The sequence below is a fragment of the Macaca nemestrina genome, chromosome 3, assembly GCF_043159975.1.
Source record: "Macaca nemestrina isolate mMacNem1 chromosome 3, mMacNem.hap1, whole genome shotgun sequence".
NCBI classification, from domain to species: Eukaryota; Metazoa; Chordata; class Mammalia; order Primates; family Cercopithecidae; genus Macaca; species Macaca nemestrina.
Window position 1 is genome coordinate 89,687,369 of NC_092127.1, and position 8,289 is coordinate 89,695,657.

Below are 8,289 nucleotides of genomic sequence, written 5' to 3' on the forward strand. Positions count from 1 at the left end.
CAATGTGATTTTTATGCATTGCATACCTATACCAAAATATCTCATGTACCCCATAAGTATATACACCTACTGGGTAGCCACAAAAATTAAAATTAAGACTATATTAGTGCAAAAAAAAAGAGTTGCTTACATTCCAAAATTCACAAAATACAAAATGAATAGAAATCATAGAACAAATTTCATAGCATTGTACAAATAAGTATATATGGCTGGGGATAACATTTTCAGTGACTATACTTTATAAGAATTCTAAAGGTACTACGTTTCAAACACCTTGGAAGTGCTCTGGAAAACTTCTACTTGAAAGCCAATGCAGGGTGTGTAGAAAATTGCAGAGCAGAGCTATGTCAAGTCTATAACAGAAGAGAGCAACTGGGGCCCATTAGTTAGCTCCACTGGCTTCCCCTTGGTTGACTATTCTGGATCTTTTCCTTTCTTTTCACATCCCTTAAACTAACTCACTCCAGTGCTTTCTATATTCGCAAATTATAATCATTACAAAGACATCAACTCAGATATGGAAAAAAAAAAACAACATAGAAAAAGAAAGAATAAGAAAAAAGATAGAAACTAAATCTGTGTAAACACATGTTTACTTGAGGGTCTGCTTCTGGAACCACTGCTGGGCCAAGAACTATATCAACGTGTCCAGTTAGGAAAGAGAAAATTCTTTCAAACAAAGGCGATTTAATACAGAAAGTTGGTTATTGATGTGTTGGGAGGTGAAAAAATTACAAAGGGCAAATTGAGGTCACCCAAAACATTAAGAACATTAAGCTCCTGAGGGAGGACTAAAAAGAGGTGGTACAGTTACCAGAACTAAAACCTCAGAGGAAAGGGTATAGCCCAGTGGCTGCTCAGAAGGCAAAGCTCATACTTACACTTCCAAGAGAGTGTGGCCCAGCTGTGGCTGGTCCCTGTGAGAGTAAGGCAATGCTGGTGCCAAGAGGGCCTAAAACAGCTGATCCAACCGTGTGACATGGAGTGACACTAGTGGGAATTGGAAAGAAAGTCCCTTCTTCCCTCCACTGTTTTCAAATCTCTCCAGCACCTCTCATTGGCAGAACCATTAGAAAAGCCAGATGTCAAGGGAGACGGGAAATCAAATTTGGAGAGTCACAGCACTGGCAGCATAGAACAAATTATAAAAGGGTAAACTGTGTGAGACAATAGGTAAATAAACAACATTGCATTTTTGTTTACTTCAATTCCAACCTACACTCATCCTTGCTTACCTCCAATGGCCACATATACGACATCTCCCTTTTAGAAAATGAAACTCCTCCTTCTGGTCCTTCCCAGCACTGTTTCAAGAGGTTCTTCTTTCTCCAGCATCTTCAGACACCCCTGATCTTTCCTGACTGAGAAACAATTCTAAGAGGTTTTCCCCAGAGTTCAAGTTCCTAACTAAGGAATAATAATGATGGTAATAAAATTAGCTAACAATTAAGTGGCACTTAATATATGCCAGGCACTGTTCCAAGTGCTTTATATTTACTAACTCATTTAATCCTCAGATCAATCCTATGATGTAGGTACTACTCTGATTCCTTTTCACAGGTAAGGAAACCATAGCTCAGAACCAGGGCCCCCAGATCTTTCCAGACTGCCATGATCTTGTGAAACAATAGGTAAATAAATAAACTGTGGGAGACAATAGGGTAAATAATCTTTCCAGACTGCCATGGTTCTTGCACAGACAACTAACTGCTGTGAAAGAAACTCCCACTTAATCTAATTTTCCCTCCAGTTGCTCTACTGTTTCCTTCCCTTGGATGACAAACTTCCTAAAGAATAACGTGCTCCCCTTTCTGACCCTTTCTGATTCCTCAGCCTTTGGCTGCAGGCCCACCCTCCCTCCACAGTCATGAAGGACCTCTGGGAACCAATTCCAAGGCTTCCTTTAGCTTCCTTCCTCTTGACTTCCTGCGGCAGAGTTATCTTCTTTTCATGACTCTGCCGTATGTAATTTTCAGATTGTTGTCCATCTCTTCACTTTTTTCTATCAACTTTCTCAAAGACCGTTCTTCCGTCTAAATATCTCTCAAAACATTAATTCATATTGAGAGTTAGAAATTATCACCTCTCACATTATTGGTCTCAAATCCATGTATTGGGTCATTTTATATTGCATACAACATCCCCTTGCTACCCAGTACCCAGCTGGAATTTTCACTCAGCATATTTCAAAGTTACCTAAAATTTAACATGTTCGAATTAACTTTCTTTGTTAGTCAATAAAGCTACTTTCATCCTACTCCTTCAGGCAGGAATTTTTGGAGTTGTTTTGGAGTTATCACAAGTTCTTTGATTTTTTTCTTTAAAATGTATTTCTTCATTCCTCCCTTGCTATTTCTGCTAAGTCCTGGAACTAGAGCAGTGAGCAGATGAAAGTACAGACTTTGGAGGCAGACAGTCTGAGTTCTTACTCTGATTCAACCACACCCCGGCTGGGGTCCCTGGTTCTGGGCTATGGTTTTCTTACCCACGAAAAGGAATCATATTACTACCTACATCATAGGATTGATCTGAGGATTAAATGAGTTAGTAAACATAAAGCACTTAGAACGCTGCCTGGCATATATTAAATGCCACTTAATTGTTAGCTATTGTTATTATCATCATTATTATTCCTTAGTTAGGAACTTGAACTCTGGGGAAAACCTCTTAGAATTGTCTCTCAGGAATTTGCTTAACCTCTTTTATCCTCAGTTTCTTTACAAAGTGTGACTTATGATACTATTTTCCTAAAGAGAATTAAGTTAAAAGATATAAGTAAAGCACTTAATAAAGTAATCACTCAATACATTTTGGCCATTGTTAGTAATATAATGTGATTATCAATGAAAATAATATGATTCTATGTGAAATCACTGTAGATTCTTCATCCTTAAAAAACTATTTTCAATTTATAGACGGTGTATTCATCTCTTCTGACACTATGAAGAAATACCCGAGACTGTGTAATTTATAAAGGAAAGAGGTTTAATTGACTCACAGTTCTGCATTGCTGGTGAGGCCTCAGAAACTTACAGTCATGGGGGAAAGCAAAGGAGAAGCAGACACCTTCTAAAAGGGTGGCAGGACAGAGTGAGTGCAGCAGTGGAAATGCCAGATGCTTATAAAACCATCAGATCTCATAAGACTCATTCATCATGAGAACAGCATGGGGGGAAACCACCCCCATGATCCAATTACCTCCACCTGGTCCCACCCTTGACTCATGGGGATCATCGGGATTACAATTCAAGGTGAGATTTGGGTGGAGTCACAGAGTCAAACCAAATCAGATGGTGCCCTTCATTTGTATATATTCTTTTATTGTTGAAATTGTGGAATTCATGCCATTTTTTATTATTTTAAATTATTATATGATATTTTTGTTTCTCCATCACATTAAAATGATTATTGACGTAGCACTTTCTTATACCAATCTACAATATTTCACTAAACCATTTGCTGAACATTAAGATTTTTTGAGTTTGGTACTCAGAGGAAGCTGCCAGGAATATGTGTACAACTTTGTCTTTTGGCTTCTCTGAGATTATTTCCCAAAATCTTTCATAGGGAGAGATATGAACAAGCATTTCCAACATTCTATATATATGTGTGTTTTATGAGAGAATTAGGACCAAGTTGGAAAAATATTTTCTAATCCGAGGGTAGAGGAGATAACTTTAACTCTCTCACCAACTTTGGTTTCAATCTCAAAGTGAAATGAAGTGAATACTTGATTTGTGGTGTTGAATTTGGGTAGATTAAACATACAGCCTTAGAAGCTTAGACATTTTGCTCCTTAGTCTGCTTCAACCCCACAATATCTGAAATATGTTAGACTATGCATCTGTGAGAACAGTCCTATATTTTCCCTATCCAAATATGTTTAAATAAATATTAACCACATTGTTTTGCCAAGTCATTTGGCCAATAAAATGTGGAATTTGAACAGTATAACTTCTGAGCTCCTTGCCAGTTACAGTGTTTTTCCTCAAGCCTTGTGCAATGTGGAGCTATTATTCGGGGTGGATAGCTGACTGTCTTACTCTAACTCTGTTCTGCCCCACGCCTTTTTTTTAGTGGAAAGAATATGGGCATCAGACAGATGTGACTTGGGATTCTGCCTCTGCCATTTACTAGCTTTGTGACACCTTTGAAGATGATGTGGCTTTCTACACCTGCATAACCTCAACCCTCTGGTTTTCACTGATTGCTTCACAGCCAGACATCAGACCCAGGTTGGACCCCTGACTCAACTGTGTGATTGAGAGACTCTAGTTAAAACATAGAAGAATCAGGGCCAGAGTGTATTCAGAAAGAAAAAGAGAGAAGCAATGAGGAGAGACAGCCCCTGATGTCCAGTTGCTCAAGATGTACCACTCACTTCCTGTCCTTTGATGTTTCTGTGACTGTCTGTTACATTATACTATAAAACTCATTAACACCAGCCTGACTGCAGTTCTGTTTTTGAAGCCAACATCTCTGACTTAAAAAGCACATTCAGAGATCTATAACTTCTGAGTTTCTTTTACCTCATCTATAAAATGAGACTAAATAATAATAACACTTTCCTTGTAAGATTGCACTGAGGATTCTATGTAATAATGGATGGAAAACTGTGAGTTCTGAAAACATAGTAGGTGTTCAATAAATTATGGCCATTAACTTCCTGCAAATTTATGCCTCATAAATAAACCACCAATATATTAGGAATTCAAATTATTTCTGATTCCCTACCATGTCTGTATATCACTCTGTAAACACGCCAATCCAATGAGTCTTTTAAATTGGTTGCAACAAGTGAACTCCTTGATGCTATCCAGACTAAGTAGCTACACTCCCTTCCTTTACACTGCTCTCCACAAAGTGGGTGAGCAGAGTAATGGCCATTTTCTACAAGTGATGCCTACTCAATCATCATAAGACCACAATGAGGCAATGAAAAACCTTTCTCACCTCTCTGCTAGGTGGAGTAGTGCAGCCCTAGTAGGACTCTCTACACCTGCATAATTGGTGTAACTAGAAACAGACAATAATGTTATTATCTTGAAAATTCTAGAAAAATATAGTTTATGTATATATGTTGACAGACTACATCCAATTGAATAGTCAAATGCATTGTAGTCCTCAAGTCTTGGTAGAAGACTTGAGATTTATTTTTTTAAAAAATCAAACTCATATTCACTTATATTCATGGCATTGAACAAAGAACAATGGAGTGCCCAAGTGAGTTTTTTGGTCTGTTTGCCAAAGTGATCACTTTTGAGTTTCTAAATGTCTTCTCTCTACAAAGTCTTCTTCTTCTAAGTTCTTTGATCAGAATGCCCTGTTCCTGACACAGTACAACCCAGGTAGGCAGGCACGCCTACCTGTGTGCCTTTTTCCTCCCTAGATTGAGAGCTTCCATTTATGGATAATAATTGCAGCTAATATTTGTTGAAGATTCTCCTATCTGCCATAGATGCTTTACATGGATTATTTCATTTACTCACTAAACAATCTTTTAAAGAGGTGCTACTGTATCCAGAATGGGTTCCTTCTGGTGGGTTCTTGGTCTTGCTGATTTCAAGAAGGAAGCAGAGAACCCTCGCAGTGAGTGTTACAGTTCTTAAAGATGGTGTGTCCAGAGTTTGCTCCTTCAGATGTTCAGATGTGTCCAGAGTTCCTTCCTTATGGTGGGTTTGTGGTCTCACTGACTTCAGGAGTGAAGCCGCAGACTTTCACAGTGAGTATTACGGCTCTTAAAGGTGGTGCATCTGGAGTTTTTTGTTCCTCCTGGTGGGTTCATGGTCTTGCTGGCTTCAGGAGTGAAGCTGCAGACCTTCGTGGTGAGTGTTACAGCTCATAAAGGTAGTGCGGACCCAAAGAGTGAGCAGCAGAAAGATTTATTGCAAAGAGCAAAACAACAACACTTCCACAGCAAGGAAGGGGACCCCAGCGGGTTGGTGCTGCTGGCTCGGGTGGCCAGCTTTTATTCCCTTATTTGGCCCCACCCACGTCCTGCTGATTGGTCCATTTTATAGAGTGCTGATTGGTGTGTTTTTACAGAGTGCTGATTGGTGCATTTACAAACCTTTAGCTAGACACAGGGCGCTGATTGTTGCTTTTTTACAGAGCGCTGATTGGTGCGTTTACAAAGCTTTAGCTGGACACAGAGTGCTGATTGGTGTGTTCACAATCCTTTAGCTAGATAGAAAAGTTCTCCAAGTCCCCAACTGACCCAGAAGCCCAGCTGGCTTCACCCCTCAATCCCCCACTAAAGATGATATCCCAACTGCTGCTGGGAATTGGGTGATGACTGCTCTAGCTACTTCCTGCTGGATAGGGGCTAAGAAGGGGCCCTGCAGTTGTAGTGTCCTCCAGAGTGGAACTCTTTAGGCCAGTGAAAGGGCCAGTGGGTTGGTCCAGGAGTCCTCAGTAGAAGTTGTTAGTTGAGCTCATTTGGGGTTCCATTTGTAAGACCATCTGTAGCTTGGTGGCCTCGATTCTAGAGGAAACAAATTTGACAAGGAGGTTAAAAATACAGGGCCTGAAGGCGAGTAATAGCAAGATGGCTGCCATGGGAACTAGAAAGGGGAGAAGTCACGTTGCCCAACTCCAGAGGTTGGTATAAGAGTTTGAAAGGCAATATCTGATTTCAGAAACCTTTTCCTGTAAATGCTGGGAGACATCTCGTACTAACCCTGATTGGTTAGTATAAAAACGACACTCTTCACCGAAGAAGGTAGAGTCCTCCTTTCTCAGCAGTGAGGAGGTCTAAGCCTTGGTGGTTTTTGAGAGTCACTGCTGCCACAGAGTCTATTTGGGATTGTAGAGTAAGGATAGATTTTGTTCTTTCTTGTAAACAGTCTGAGAAATCCTTTGGGAGTGTGTGGTAGTAGGATAATACATGTTACACTGTTGACTTTTAGCAAACTTTACTTTTGTTGAAAAATTTGTAAGCTTGGGATTTCAATTATTCTTTGCTATTAATAAGACCTCATGCAGTCCATATTAACTTAGAATTGGTATAGAAGCCTCCTTCCTGATACTGTAAGTACTTTAAGGTTTGGCTGAGCACAAACAACTCGCAAGTTTGATACCCATTGTGTCTTTTTCCCTTAATCACCTGCGAGGAACCATCTATCATCCTGTCCTGAAGGGAGTTCCTCCTAGATCTGGTCAGACCTTTGTATGGTAATTAATTAAGATTTAGATCCCCTGTTAGGAAACCTGTTGGGTTAAAGATTTTTGATAGGAAGGCAACGGGTTGTCAGTGGCCTCAGTGCTTTCAGGGTACACCCTTGTTTACACTGACAACAAGGTGGTATTGGAGTGTTATAGGGTTACAGAGAAGACCTTCAATTATCAATTATAGGTTTTAAATTTACCCTGGCTTTTAAAGGAATAGGGTACACTGATTTTTCTTTACTACTTCTATCTCTCTTTCTCTTTGACTTCTTCTTTATCTCTCTCTTTCTGATTCCCTTTTTGTCTGTCTCTTCCTCCCTCTCTTTGACTTTGTCTCTTTCTTTCTTTCTCTCTGACTCCCTCTTTGTCTCTCCCTTCCTCTCTCTGTCTCTCTCTTTCTCTCTTTCTGACTCCCTTTTTGTCTCTGTCTCTTTCTCTCTCTCGTTGACTTTCTGTCTATTGAGAGGTGAAGCCAGCTGGGCTTCTGGGTCAGGTGGTGACTTGGAGAACTTTTCTGTCTAGTTAAAGGATTGTAAACACACCAATCAGTGTTCTGTGTCTAGCTAAAGTTTTATAAATGCACCAATCAGCACTCTGTAAAAATGGACCAATCAGCACTCTGTAAAATGGACCAATTAGCAGGACGTGGGTGGGGCCAAATAAGGGAATAAAAGTGGGCCACCGGAGCCAGCAACAGCAACCCGCTGGCCTCCCCTTCCTTGCTGTGGAGGCTTTGTTCGTTTGTTCTTTGCAATAAATCTTGCTGCTGCTCACTCTTTGGGTCCGCACTACCTTTATGAGCTGTAACACTCACTGCAAAGGTCTGCGGCTTCACTCCTGAAGCCAGTGAGACCATGAACCCACCAGGAGGACAAACAACTCTGGATGCACCACCTTAAAGAGCTATAACACTCACTGCGAAGGTCCGTGGCTTCACTCCTGAAGTTAGCGAGACCACGAACCCACCAGAAGGAATAAACTCTGGACACATCTGAACATCTGAAGGAACAAACTCCGGACACACCATCTTTAAGAACTGTAACACTCTGGGAGGGTCTGCACCTTCCTTCTTGAAATCAGCAAGACCAAGAACCCACCAGAAGGAACCCATTCTGGACACAC